The sequence below is a fragment of the Canis lupus genome, chromosome X (assembly GCF_003254725.2).
Source record: "Canis lupus dingo isolate Sandy chromosome X, ASM325472v2, whole genome shotgun sequence".
Taxonomy (NCBI): domain Eukaryota; kingdom Metazoa; phylum Chordata; class Mammalia; order Carnivora; family Canidae; genus Canis; species Canis lupus.
In genome coordinates, this window is record NC_064281.1 from 101211856 (window position 1) to 101226165 (window position 14310).

The 14310-nt window shown below is 39.4% G+C and overlaps 1 protein-coding gene across 1 annotated transcript in view; it reads left to right on the plus strand.

Annotated features, from left to right (window-relative positions):
* Nucleotides 1–8346: 8346 nt before the first annotated feature.
* OCRL (OCRL inositol polyphosphate-5-phosphatase) overlaps nucleotides 8347–14310 on the plus strand; it is a 62467-nt gene continuing 56503 nt past the window's right edge. The window contains exon 1 of the mRNA XM_049107396.1: nucleotides 8347–8438. The gene's annotated coding sequence lies outside the window, so the exon portion shown is untranslated. The remainder of the gene's footprint in view (nucleotides 8439–14310) is intronic.

Sequence of the window (14310 nt, forward strand, 5' to 3'; positions counted from 1 at the left end):
ACCCTACGTCATGGCCTCCCCCCGTCACCCTCCCCCCTTCCTCCACCCCCCCCTCAACGATCGCGAGACTCCCCCTCCCCACCCAGAGCCCGGGCCGGCCCCGCACGACCAACTGTTGCCTGAGTGTGGGGCGCGGACCAGGGTGGAGGCGGGAACCCACAAGCCCGCGGCTCCCTAAAAAATCTCCTTTCCCACACGCCCCCAACAGTCAGCCTGAGCTCCCCTCGCAGATGTGTGCAGAAGGAATCCTCTTTCCCTTAAATCTGCTCTTTGTACCTCGGGGCGCTCTCCCCTTCTTGCACAAAGAACTTTTCCTCTGCCTGTAACTGCACTGTGAAAGGTCTTTCTCACCATTTGCAAAGCTCAGAACCCCTCTGGGGACTGCCCTTTCCCAGGTCCCGAAGGGGAATTGGTAGTGCTCTTTGCACCTTTGCAAATTCTGCAGAAGGAGAAGCACTCCTTGAATCTCTTGATTGCGGCTGCAAACATTCTCTTACAAGGCAAAGCGTGACTCTTGGGCTGTATGTATATTTGCTCTATTTGCAACTCTGGTACTTCTCGGATGGCCAATGTGCAGGGGCCCTTCTTTTGCCTTCATCACTGAATTTTAAAACTCCTTCAGGAGGACGAGGTCAAGGGCCTCACAGAACCTAAGGCTAATCTTGGTCGGTACCCAATATTAGTAATTGGATTGAATTACTGTGAGTTTTTTGGAGCGTGTTCTTTTTGTACCTCTGTTATTAAGTAGTAATTAAACACCAGTAATGGGGGATCCCTGGGTGGCGCAGCGGTTTGGCGCCTGCCTTTGGCCCAGGGCGCGATCCTGGACACCCGGGATCGAATCCCACGTCAGGCTCCCGGTGCATGGAGCCTGCTTCTCCCTCCGCCTGTGTCTCTGCCTCTCTCTCTCTCTCTGTATGACTATCATAAATAAATAATAAAAAAAAAATTTAAAAAAAAAAAATAAAAAAAAAAAATAAACACCAGTAATGTGCATGATCGTGGATATAAAAGCATTCTGTAAAGGTTGGAACTGCATACAATGTCAATCATTAAATATTATTGTTTCTATTTCTTACCACTTATTTTGATCAATAACGGGAAGATTTACATCTTAGTTTTTAAATTTCAGTCATTAGGGAGGAAAGTCAGCAAAACATACCAAAAATAGTATTCCAAACTACAATCACAAAATCTGCGATTTCCAAAATGAAGCAAATGCTTTTGAGAATGTAAAGAAATCATGATTAATTTCCCTCAACACACCTTCCTAAATTACCAACTAAAATCAAGTGATTTTTGTGAATGGAAGGAAGGCACACAATGGCCCCCCAAAGATACCTCTTTTTCCTGGGGATAATAGCCTAGATTCCTTTTTGTTTTAAGCTGCCACTCATTAGTATGCAAAATCCTTGTGACATTTTAGCTAGTATTGGTCATTTACACCTTTCTGCGAAGGATTGTGAGATCCTGTCCAGAGACTGGTTTTACATAGAGACTTACAAGTTTTTAGAGGAAAAGAGCAAGACACAGGTGATTGTGCCACTGAGACTGGTGGTGCTAGCTTTGCTCTGATTTTACTTTCATTATGTGCTTATCATTTGCCCTTGTTTCTCATCCTGAAGTACAACCTGTGTACTATGCAGTAGGTATAGGGAGTCTCAGTATAACAATGGTTCATATTTCTGGAGCATCAAGCTTAGTCAAAAAGTGGGACAGACTTAAGGCACTTAAGTGATCATTTGAAACACCATTTATTTCTATTAAACGTGCAGACATACTAAGGAATGAGCTACAGATTTTGAACTGTCTCCAAAGAAAAGCTTGAGACTCCTGGTTACACATCCTATCCCTTCCCTACCACCTGTTCTATCTTCTCAGTCACTAAAAGTTGTTTGGTGGGGAAGTTCAGGAAGCAGTGAAAGAGAAGGATGCTGCAATGCATGCATCCACCTGACTTAAAAACGATCCTTCTAGACAAGCTGAATGGAAGATTTCTTTTTCACCAAACTGTAGCTATAGGAGGATAGAATTCCTCTTTCCTTGTCTGGGGCTTCAAAGGAAAAGAGGTCAGTAAATATTTGTTAGCTGTTGGTGTGTTCCTGCTTGTGAAGATACTTTGTTACATTGTATTTCTCGTTGCCAATGTCCAGTATTTCAGTTATGTCATGGGATAAATGCAATTTTGTGAGGACATCTGGGAAACTCACATCCCTTTATGACACTTTTTCTGTGGAAACGTATTCCAAGTTCCAAAAAATAATCTAGAAATTAATTTGGGGGACAGAATATGTTTGGACACTGGCAATTTTCCATGTATATATAATGTGATATTTCCTTTTTCAGAATGGCATGGCTGAAAGTGCTACCAAGTAATGAGTTTGGCTGGAAAGGTCAATGCTTGGTCCATAGACCTTGCTTCAGGATTCATGTAAATATTGCCCTTTGGCTTGTGGCAACAGCTGCTATTTACAGAGCATGTGCTATCCTTATTTGCAAATCTGCCTAAAATTCATGATCTGTAGACTTTGTTCAACAAGAGTCACTTCGTTTCTGAGCCTTCTCAACACCTTGCTCTATCTGCTACTACTTCCTCCTGTTTTGTCTTTTCATTTGAAATGGTCTTTAATTGATATACTCCAGTAAGGTAGAAGAACAAAGCAAACTTTTATGGAGGAACTTGGGGCCATATTTGGAAACTTCAAGACTAATCTTAGTCTACTGAACAATACATCCATTTTGGCAGATTGTGAATATTGCAGAAGTTATCCAATAGTCATTTTTATGTAGCCAAACTTGTTCAGTAGCTGCCAGAAGGCATGTCCAATGGTGTTATTAAGTACGTTTATAAAGTTCATGAAGGCAAGGTCAAAGACTTGATGTTCATTCTCTTATCCTGTATCTGTAATTTATCATTGAAGCCACAATATGACTTAAAACTACATTGTGATCCCATGATCAACGTTCTTCAGAAGCCGGTACAAAGGATTCTGGTCACAGTATCTCACTTACAACTATAGTAACCATTCTGTTCATAGCAGTAAGCTTTCTCACCATTCTTTTTTTTTTTTAAAGAATGTATTTATTTGAAAGAAAGAGAGAGAGAGAGCATGAGAGAGCACAAGCAAGGGGAGCAGCAGGCAGAGGGAGAGGGAGAAGCAGGCTCCCCATCGCCCCGTGGAACAAGGAGCCCAATGGGGGACTTGATCCCAGGACCCCAAGATCAAGATCCCAACCAAAGGAAGACACTTAACTAACTGAGCCACCCTGCCGCCCCTCTCATCACTCTTCTTGAAGACATTTAAGTTGGTGGCATTTTTGAAAATGTGGTATTTCCTCAGTGCTCCATATATTGAGGAAAAGGTCATCATAATGGCTAGTATGCATCAACCATTTCTTGAACGCACACTATTGAATCAAGCACTGTGCTAGGTTCCTGACATATGATATTGCTAATCCTCCTGGTAATTTTATGGAATAAATGTTGTGATCCCTATTTTACAGATCAGAAAATGGAGACAACATAATTCATCTAAGGTCTCCCAGCTAATGAGTGACAAAAGCCAGATTCAAATCCCAGACTGTCTGGCTCCAAACTTCATCTTTCCACTTCACCTTTATTAAGTTCTTTGTTCTTCACAGGGCTTCCTCCTTGACAGTAGAAATCATATTGAGAAAATTATTGAAAAATATTTCTGCCATCTATCTCCATTGTGTTCCTTTTGGATTTATGAGAAGACACTGTCACTCTTAAGGCTCTGGTAGTATGCACGGCTAGATAATTGCTTTAGCTCCACATAAAGTTGTTATAAGTTGGAGGTTAGAGGATAATTTGGGATTCTTGCATGGCATGTGCCCAAAGTAAATTTTCAGAAGGGTAATGGGACTCAGGACAGTTAGAGTGCAGGGTGGGGGAAAACCTAAATGAAACAATGTAAATGTGCAAGAGGAAGGGTTTGCAAAATGTTGTACAAAACATTCATAAATGGAATACTATGCAATCTTTATCAATGATTATGGAAGGATGCACCTGTTGGCCTAGAAATATGCTGCTAATAGATATAGTTCTTTTCCACTTTTCAAGTTTTTTTATTTTATTTGTTTCATTACATGTATATAAAGTATTTGAGTCTCAACAGTTGAGATTATGTTAAAATATACACTCAGAGAACTTCTGCTAAACACTGCCTTATCTTTTTCCTGCCCCTAACCAGTAGGCACTTCAATATTCTTTTCAGTTGTATTTCCCATTTTTACACCCAAAACGTGACTATGCCATATTCTCCACATGTAGTGGAGAATTAGATTAGTAGTCTTTCTCAGATATTTTTTAGTTCATTATATAATCATGTGTCTTCCTTCATTTCCTAGGTCGTTTTCGTCAAGGCAAGTCAATATAACAAATTCCGCTTAATAAGATAAAAGTAGAATAGATGTCTCACTCCTAGGCCAACTGTGTAAGAGCCGATTTGTGACCTTCTTGTTCCCTGTTCCTTTGCAGTCATGATCACAGAAGCTCCTAATATATTGTTGGATGAAAAAAGGCAAACAAAAATAGAATGATCCTATTTTTTAAAAGAAAGAGAGAGGAATAAAGAAAGAAACTGTTTACATAAATAGATTTCCACAAAGGAAAAGATCTCAAAGGTTCTACTCCAAACGTTAATAGTAGTTGTAGGAAGGTAATGGGATTATGAGTGACTTTTTTATTTTTAGCCCTCTATTATTTCTAATTTTCCTTGATGAAGGTGTTTATACTTATATAATGAATACATAGCATTTTAAAAGATTAATTGAAAAGTATTGCTCAAAACTAGACAGGTTGAGATAATCCCTAACAGATGGAGTAGGAGCTAGTAGACAGGATGAGCCAAAAAAGGAAAAGAACAGTTTCATACTAAAGAGACAATGCAGTCATTTAATATGTAAAATAAGAGAAGAAATATAAATTACTGGTCTGTTTACAATAATGTTACCTGGTTAAGGAGCCATTTTAGACATTATCATTTTAAGGTGTATATAAAAGGATTTTTCTACTTTTAAAAATTATCACACAAATCCTACCTCTGAAAAAAAGAGGGATCCCTGGGTGGCGCAGCGGTTTGGCGCCTGCCTTTGGCCCAGGGTGCGATCCTGGAGACCCAGGATCGAGTCCCACGTTGGGCTCCCGGTGCATGGAGCCTGCTTCTCCCTCTGCCTGTGTCTCTGCCTCTCTTTCTCTGTGTCTCTCATGAATAAATAAATAAAATCTTTAAAAAAAAAAAACTAACTCAGAGTGGCTTTATAAGGATTTAATGTAAAACATTTAGCATTGTCTCAGCATGTAATATGCACTCAATGGATGGTAGTTAACAAAAAGATAAAAAGCAAGATGATGCATTGAGCATCAGACTGAGCCAAGGGAAAAGCCAGAACATAAGAAAGTCAGTCCGGAACTAAAGTGAGAATAAAGCAAAACTGTTGTTTACCAAGTTAATTTTTTTTTGTTCATTATCATTTATTAGGGTCAATTACACTTCCTCAAAGATAAGATTTGAAGAGAAGCAGCAAATGAGGGAGAAGAGGATCAGGACACTTTTCTACATAGAATATGACCTCCTTGAGGACAGGGACCATGTCTGATTCGCCTTTGTTAAAAGGCTACATGAGGGATGCCTGAGGGTGGCTCAGCAGTTGAGCATCTACCTTTGGTTCAGGGTATGATCCCTGGATCTGGGATTGAGTCTCACCATCAGGCTCCCTGCATGAAGTATGCTTCTCCCTCCGCATCTCTCATGAATAAATAAATAAAATCTTTTAAAAAAATAAGAAATAAAAGGCTACATGAAATGAAGTGGAAGGAAGAGGGCTAAGTGGCTGGCTCCCCAGCCTTCACTGTGCCCTCCACCCTCCATATATATCCTTCAGATTTTATGTTGCCCTCTGTGGTTTCTCCCACTTTTCCTCCTCTAATTTTGACCTAGGTGTCTCTTTTGGCCAGATTTCACACGCATAAAAATATATTTATAGAACACTTTTGAAGGCTCTTTTACAGCTTACCCACCACGAGTAGAACAAAATGTGAAAGACTATGATGGCTCTCAAAGAAAATGGATTAGATCTTTGTCCAGCGCCTAGACCAGTGGTCTCAAACTTTAACACATCAGCATCACCTCGAGGGCTTGTCAAAACACAGGTGGGTTGCCCCACTCCCAGAGTTTCTGAATCAATAGGTTTGGGGTATGGCTAGGAATTTGCCTTTCTAACAAGTTCCCAGGTGATAATGAAGCTGCTGGCCCAGGGACAACAACTTAGAACCAGTGACCTAGAATAGAGATCAGCCAACTTTTTCTGTAAAAGGCCAGATAGTAAATATTTCAGACTTCATGGCCCTTGAGGTCTTTGTCACAATAACCTCTGTTGTGGTAGCATGAAAGCAGCCATAGACAATAGGTAAACACATGAGTATGATTGGGTTCCAATAAAGCTTTATTTATGGACACTAAAATTTGAATTTCATATAATGAAATAGTATTACTCTTTTGATTTTTTTGAACAATTTAAAAATATGGAAACTATCATTAGGTTGAGGCGCATACAAATATTGGCATCAGGCTGTGCTCACTGATTCCTACCTGAAAAACGCTCATTATCTAAGGAAGAGAAATGGAAGAAAGAGACATAACAAAGCAGTAAATGTATGAGAAGGTGTTTAACTTCAATAGTCATCAGGAAAATGCAAATTGAAGCCACAATGAGATACTGTTACACATCCATTAGAATGGCTAAAATGTTTTAAAGATTAACAATACCAAGAGTTGATGAGGATGAGAAGCAATAGAAACTCTCATATAGAACAGGTGAAAGTGTAAATTGTACAACCACTTTGGAAACCAGTTTAATATAATTACCTAGAACTGAACACTTATGTACCCTATCACAGGTTGTGGTGGAGAAGCAGAGATATGTCACCCAGATTGCCCTTCAAGGAAGGACATTCTGCATAGGTATGGGGAATGGAACAACAAATAGCCTCCAGCTGCCAATTCCTTGAGAGTCTACCTTAGCTATAGAGAGTTGCTTTGCCCAAGGTCATGCTCATCCCAGGGTGAGTGATCAAGGCAGGAGAGTAACTGAGAGAGGTTCGACACAGAACACATGGATGGACACTACTTGTTCCAAAGCTCCAAGTCAAGTCAGCTCAAGCTTTGTCTTACTTGTATCACAGTTTATCTTCTTCTTCTGCTCAATCCTACTTCCTTCACCTTTCTTTCACAAGTGTTAGTGCCTAATAAACATCTTGCACTCAATACTCTATCTCAGCTTTTGCTTCTGGAGAGCCCAACTTGCAACACCTTTGTCCTAGTGATTCTACCAGGATAATATATCCTAGAAAATAATCATTCTTATGTACACCAAAATCCATATACAAAAATGTCCATAGCAGGTTTTATTTACATAGCCAAATACTTGAAACCATTCCAATGTCCATCAACAGGAGAATGAATGAATTATGATGTATTCATACAATGGAATATTATACATCAATGGAAATGGCAGTTATATACAGCTACATACAGGACATTATATTGAGTGAAATGAGCAAGACACAAAAGAGTGAATACTGTATTATGTCATTCATAGAAAGTTCAAAAACAGGCAAAGGCATTTATGGCTGCATCTGTAAGTGTGAAAACTATAAAGAAAAGCAACAAAATTATTATGACAGAAGTCAAGATAGTGGCTACCTATGTACAGGGGTGATCTTCAAAAATTTTAGCTGGTATGGCACAAGCCTTGACTAATCCAAATAGACAGAAGCTTTTACACCTCATCAGAGTATGTTGGCTCAGTACCAACCCTTGTTTAATTCTGGGTGGAAGAAGAAAGGGTGGTCAGAGAGAGAGGCATCTGCTTTGGGGGCATCTTCCAAAGTGCTAACAATATTTGCTTTCCTTTTTTTATTAAAGGTTTTATTTTTAAGTAATCTCTATACCCAAAATAGGGCTCAAACTCATAACCCTGAGATCAAGAGTCACATGATCTACCAACTGAGCCAGTGAGGCCCCCCCGACAGTGTTTGATTTTTTGACCTGGTTAGAAGTTACATGGGCGTTCACTTTATAATCATTTGTTAACCTGTACATATATGTTTTATGCTCATTAAAGAAAGAGAAATAGGCATTCTATGGAAAATGTAACTACATGTTTTATAAACATTTACTTAAAAAAGTATAACTGCAACGTGCTGCAGAGATAGTGGGGGAGTGAAGATAAAAATTATTAGCACTCATCCTGTGCTTATTTGTCCTGTAACATTATGATACATGATAAGCCTTGAAAAGTTCCAAGAAGTTCTATAAGAGGTACACAGAGACACTGTTGTTGAGAAGAAGGAGTATTCTTTTCCAGCTGAAGGGTGACAGGGGAAAAGCTTCAAAAAGGAAGGACCATTTGAGGTAAGCATTGAAGAATAAATAGGATTCCAGCAGGTATAGTTGCAAAGAAAGTTGGGGAAAAGACACCATTAATAAGAAATTAAATAGCCAAATTGATTAAGGCAGCACTTCACAACTTGTTTTGATGCTTAACACCCTCAGGAAAATTCTAAATCACCCGTTATTTTCTGCAAGGGATAATTATACGTTTCACAGATACCTATTAAATAGCTACTGAGCTTGGTGCTAGGTGCTGGGTACACAGTTATACCAAGATAGACAAGATTCTAGAGCTAACACTGCCTGTATCTGGACTTAATTTCTTTCTAAGGCATCATTCTTCCTGAGAGCAGAAAACAATCTAGCCTTATTCATGTAAATGAAATTCAATGTTTTGTGTGTGTGTGTGTGTGTGTGTGTGTGTGTGTGTGTATGTGTGTGTGTATATGATTTCATGTTAAACTCAATCAGATTTAAAAGTTACCTTTTCTGGACACCTGGGTGGCTCAGTAGTTGAGTGTCTGTCTTCGGTTCAGGGGGTAATCCTGGAGTTCCGGGATTGAGTCCCACATTGGGATCCTTGCATGGAGCCTGCTTCTCCCTCTGCCTATGTCTCTGCCTCTCTCTCTGTGTCTCCCATGAATAAATAAATAAATAATTTTTTAAAAGTTACCTCTTCCCTTTTTATGGCCCTCATGTTGATTTGGAACTCCAAAATTTATGCAAGATTGAAATAGTAATGGTGGGGAGGAGATGTCTACTTCTTGGGCTCTTGATATTTTCTGCACCAGCTTTCCTTGGGATATACAGTCACCCTCTTATCCATCCCTACTGCTGTTTATTAAGGTGGCCAACTCCCCATCAGGCCTCTAGTGGAATAGTCCCTACTGCTACCCGATGCTGCTTACTCTCATAGTAGCCAGAAGATCCCATCTTCTAAGTTCCTTTTTACTACTTGCCTTTTTCTCAGTTCTGAGGCTCTAATCTACTAGGGTGGAGGGATGGAGTAACATAACACATCTTGCCCAGCAAGTGTTCTTCCTAAATCTCTTATACCTTAGACTGAGACATAAAACAATAACCTAAAAACCAAGAGTATGCTCTGCCCTTCTTTCATGACACCTGTGTTGGAAGTGAGACCAGCCTCATGTGTCATTGCCCTGCCTCGAGGAGGGTCACAGGGTTGAGGATAGAAGGGAGTTTAGGTAATCTCCATAGATCATCGCACTACATCTATCATAGTGTAGATTAAATGTCACAAATAGACAAAAACTCAGTTGAGTTTAGCCATAACTCTGTTTTCTCTTTTATAGTTTTTGAAGTATGTACTAAAGAGAAAGCTTTACATGCCATGTAAGAATTTTGATCAGATAAATGCAGTTTATGGGTCTGATGAGTATCACCTTGCAAATTTGTAGAATTTTTATCATTTTTATGGTCTGTATTTCAACATCAACATCTCTTTGATTTTTTTATGGATATATATTAAACAGCTTATTACCATTAAAAAAATTTAACACTCTATAAAGGTCAAGACCAAGATGACAAATTAGCAATATTCAGCTGAATGATCAATGGAATCCCTGAATCATGAGTACACCCATCTGATTGCCACTAACTGCTGCACATGTTCCGTTCTTAAGGAAAATCCTGTAGAACATAAGATTTGTAAAGAGTGGTCTTGGGAAGTAACTGGAAAGATATGTTCAGGACAGAATCCTTGGAACCTTAAATGCCAGGCTAATTTCATATTCTTTCAGTTCAGCATCTCCAGTTTCTGAGGGGAGAAGGAAAATAGGCCTGGGTGGGCAATGCCAGACCTGGCTATGGGATTCTCAAAGCAGAAAAGACAGTCTGGACTTAGAGAATGAAATAGGGGTGGTGGGCAAAGGAAATGAAACCAGCTAGGGTGGGAATTAATCAGCAAGTACCAAATTCTGTAAGGAATGAAAAGTATAAATGGAAATATGTAAATAAAAATGAGTTCTTCTTGTGCTGCTTTGTCTGAAAAGCAGTATCTATGTTGGATTTGTGTATATGAAGAGTGAGGCTTTTCAACTAGTGGTGATTTAAAAATCTGTGAATCATTTATATTTCTGCTCAGCCTGCCTTTCAGCCTCTGGCTGCTGACTCACCTATGCGAAATCTTTCCCAGCCTCAATTTATGTTAAGCAGGCCTGTTTCTGCCTTTGCAGGCCCTAAGCTCTTTTACTTGTCAAGGCTTCAGCCAGTATCATATTAAACATATTAAAATGCATCCATGTCCTTCATTAAATATTTATATTTTTGCTATAAATTTTTGAAAGAGCTTTTGTAATTTTGCTCTTGAAATTATTTGCCTGTGCATAACTAATTCAATTTATAATGACTGTGATTATTCCATAATCATTATGCATACTCAGAAATTCTTGGGAAGTGAGAAGATCTAACCTAAAAATTGTTTTTGAAGACAGTGGATTTTTTTAATAAATAGAAATTTTAATAATTAATGAACATGATATGTTATATTTTGTAGCCATTTAATTAAATTATTATTTTTGAGCTTTCCCATTTTCATTTAGTATTTTATACTTTCTTCTTAAGGTCTCACTATTTTGTCTCTAAAAAGCCTATACATTCTAAGCTCTTAGTTACAGTTGCCTAATAGATAAAAGATAGGCACTGAGCACTGATTTGTGTGTGTGTGTGTGTGTGTGGTGTATGTTTGTTTGTGATGGTGGTGAAGATTGTGAGACTCATGTTTTCTTGAAGCTAGAATTTCATTTATTTGAATTTTGTTTAACAACCTGATTTAACTCTTTGCATTGGATGTTTCTAGTATGTAAATAAAAGCATAAGGCATAAGACTTTTATTTAGTTAGGCAAAATGCTGGCTGATGATGATAGGTGAGAATGATCAAGGATATACATTAAGGAATTTACTATAGAACTAACAAAACTGGAGTTCTTGAATATTATCGATGAAGGTGAGCAGTTCACCAATAACCCTGAAGTTTCAAATTGGGGTGACTAAACAGTGGTATTATTCATAACCATAGCTAAGTCAGAAGGTGGTTGTAGATGAAATAATGATTTTAGGGACACCTGGGTGGCTCAGCGGTTGAGCATCTGCCTTTGGCACAGGGTGTGGTCCCTGGGTCCCAGGATTGAGTCCCACACTGGGCTCTCTGCATGGAGCCCGCTTCTCCTCCCTCTGCCTATGTCTTTGCTTCTCTCTGTGTGTCTCTTGTGAATAAATAAGTAAAATCTTTTTTAAAAGTGACAGGCACTGAGGGGGGCACTCGATGGGATGAGCACTGGGTGTTATTCTATATGTTGGCAAATTGAACACCAATAAAAAAGAAATCTATAAAAAAATTATGATTTTAACCAAGTTACAAAAATTACTTAACACCTACAGAAGCACATCAGCACAGTCCCTGAAGTGATTCTTAAAAAAATACAATAATTTGTTGCAGGATCAGACATAGGGAATGATCACATTGGTTAAGCTTGACTTCATTCTTTCTGCTGGCCCTAGGCTGAAGAGATACATGTGTTTACCTAACTTTGATTCCAGGATCAGCTATTCCAATGTATCACAACTGCTACTTTAGACTCCCTCACCCCACGACTTCTGTTTTGCCTGCTATACTAATTCCCAAGCTTATTGTACCTTCTTGGTATATTTTCTCTAGTCTTGCTTTTCATCTCCCAAGCATTGACAAAGAAAATAACAGACCTTTGCTGATTTGGACAGCCATAGAAATTCATGTTATCTGCCTCCAACTGGACTCTCTCTGTTCCTCTCAAACCCCTTATTTTTTAAAAAGATTGTATTTATTCATTTGAGAGAGAAAGAGCGAGTGAGCGTTAGTGGGGAGAGGGGTAAAGGGAGAAGGAGAAACAGACTCCCCAATAAGTGGGTAGCTGAACATGAGGCTCAATCCCAGGACCCCAAGATCAGGACCTTAGCTGAAGTCAGACACTTAACAGACAGCCACCCAGGCGCTCCTCTAAAATTCCCTTTACTTTTGGGCAGCCCCAGTAGTTTAGCGGTTTAGCGCCGCCTTCAGCCTGGGGCCAGATCCTGGAGACTAGGGATCCAGTCCCACGTCAGGCTCCCTGCATGGAGCCTGCTTCTCCCTCTCCTGTGTCTCTGCCTCTTTCCCTCCCTCTCTCTGTCTCATGAATAAATAAATAAAATCTTTTAAAAAATCCCTTAACTTTTCTGGATTCAGTAGTACCTGTTCCTTCCTTCTCCACCTTATTCAAGTTCCCAAGCCCTCTCTCTCAACTTCAGTTTCATCAAATTAAATGTGATAATTCAGGTAAGGCAATTACCATAATGCCTGACACAAAGAGGGTTCTTGATAAACACTGTTGGTACTGTTAATACTGAATGAACAGCATAATGTGTTTGGTCAAATAGTTCGACTTTGAACTCAGACAAACATTAAGTTTGAATCTTGATTTTGACATTTACTAGTTAATGGGCAAGTTGCTTACCGTCTCCAAGTCTCAATTTTCTAACCTTTAAAATGGAAAACAATAATATTACTACTTTACAGGGATTTAGTGAGGATTAAATGAAAGTATGTATGTAAATCCATGCAGAGAGTGTCTGTCATATGAATATTCAACATTAACCACCAGGATTTTTTAAAAAGGTTTTATTTATTTATTCATGAGAGACACACAGAGAGAGGCAGAGATACAGGCAGAGGGAGAAGCAGACTCTCTATGGGGAGCCCAATGCAGAACTCGATCCTGGGACTCTGGGATCACGCCCCGAGCCAAAGGCAGACACTCAACAGCTGAGCCACCAGGTGTCCCTAACCACAAGATTATTACTGTTAAATTACTATTGTAATATCCACTTATTACTTTTTCTGGAGAAATTCATCATCCTCCTTGTGAGAAACCAGTTTTAGTGTCCTCACTTCAATATATTTCCATTTCTTCACAACTTCTTATTCTTTACAACAAATATCTGAGTACCACACTATGTGCCGAGCACTGTTTTAGATGATGAGGAAGAAATCTCTCTCCTCCTCCCTAAAGTTGATTCCTCCATCTGTGGATCCTTATCCTTCCCAATCATTAGGGGATTTTTCTTTTTTAAAGATTTTATTTCTTTATTTGAGGGAGAGGGAGCACAAGTGGGGGGTGGGCAGAGAGAGAGAGAAAGAAAGAGAGAGAGGGAGGGAGAACAGGGACTTGATCCCAGTACTCTGAGATCATGACCTGAGCCAGAGGCAGATGCATCACCGACTGAGCCACCCAGGCACCCCTGGGGGATTTTTCTTGTAACTTTTCGGCTTCTCTCTTCTAGTATCTTAAATGTCTCCCTCTTCTCTGGCTCCTTACCCTTTGCTTTAAAATAGCTTCAAGGGGGGTCCCTGGGTGGCTCAGCGGTTTGGCGCCTGCCTTTGTCCCAGGGCATGATCCTGGAGTCCTGGAGTCCCGGAGTCCCGGGATCGAGTCCCACATCAGGCTCCTGGCATGGAGCCTGCTTTTCCCTCTGCCTCTCTCTCTCTCTCCGTCTTTTATGAATACATAAATGAATGAATGAATGAATGAATGAATGAATGAATAAATAAATAAATAAATAAAATAAATGACTTCAAGTTTTGTCAAGAATTTCTGTTTGACTCTTCTAATTAATTTAATTAAAATTGTATTTCACTCCTTTGTATTTCCAAGCCACTTCAGTACATGGGATCTTGTTTCCATTTCCTCACAATATAGTCCCTTCTCAATTCCCTGTCATCTTGTTTCCATCCTCACTACTTACTGAAACTACTTGCTTAGTGGTCTCCAGTGACTTCCTTGACACATCCAAAAAGACTCTTCATCCTCATTTTTCCATGCAGCAGTTGACACTGCTAACCCTCCCCTACATATTACTTCT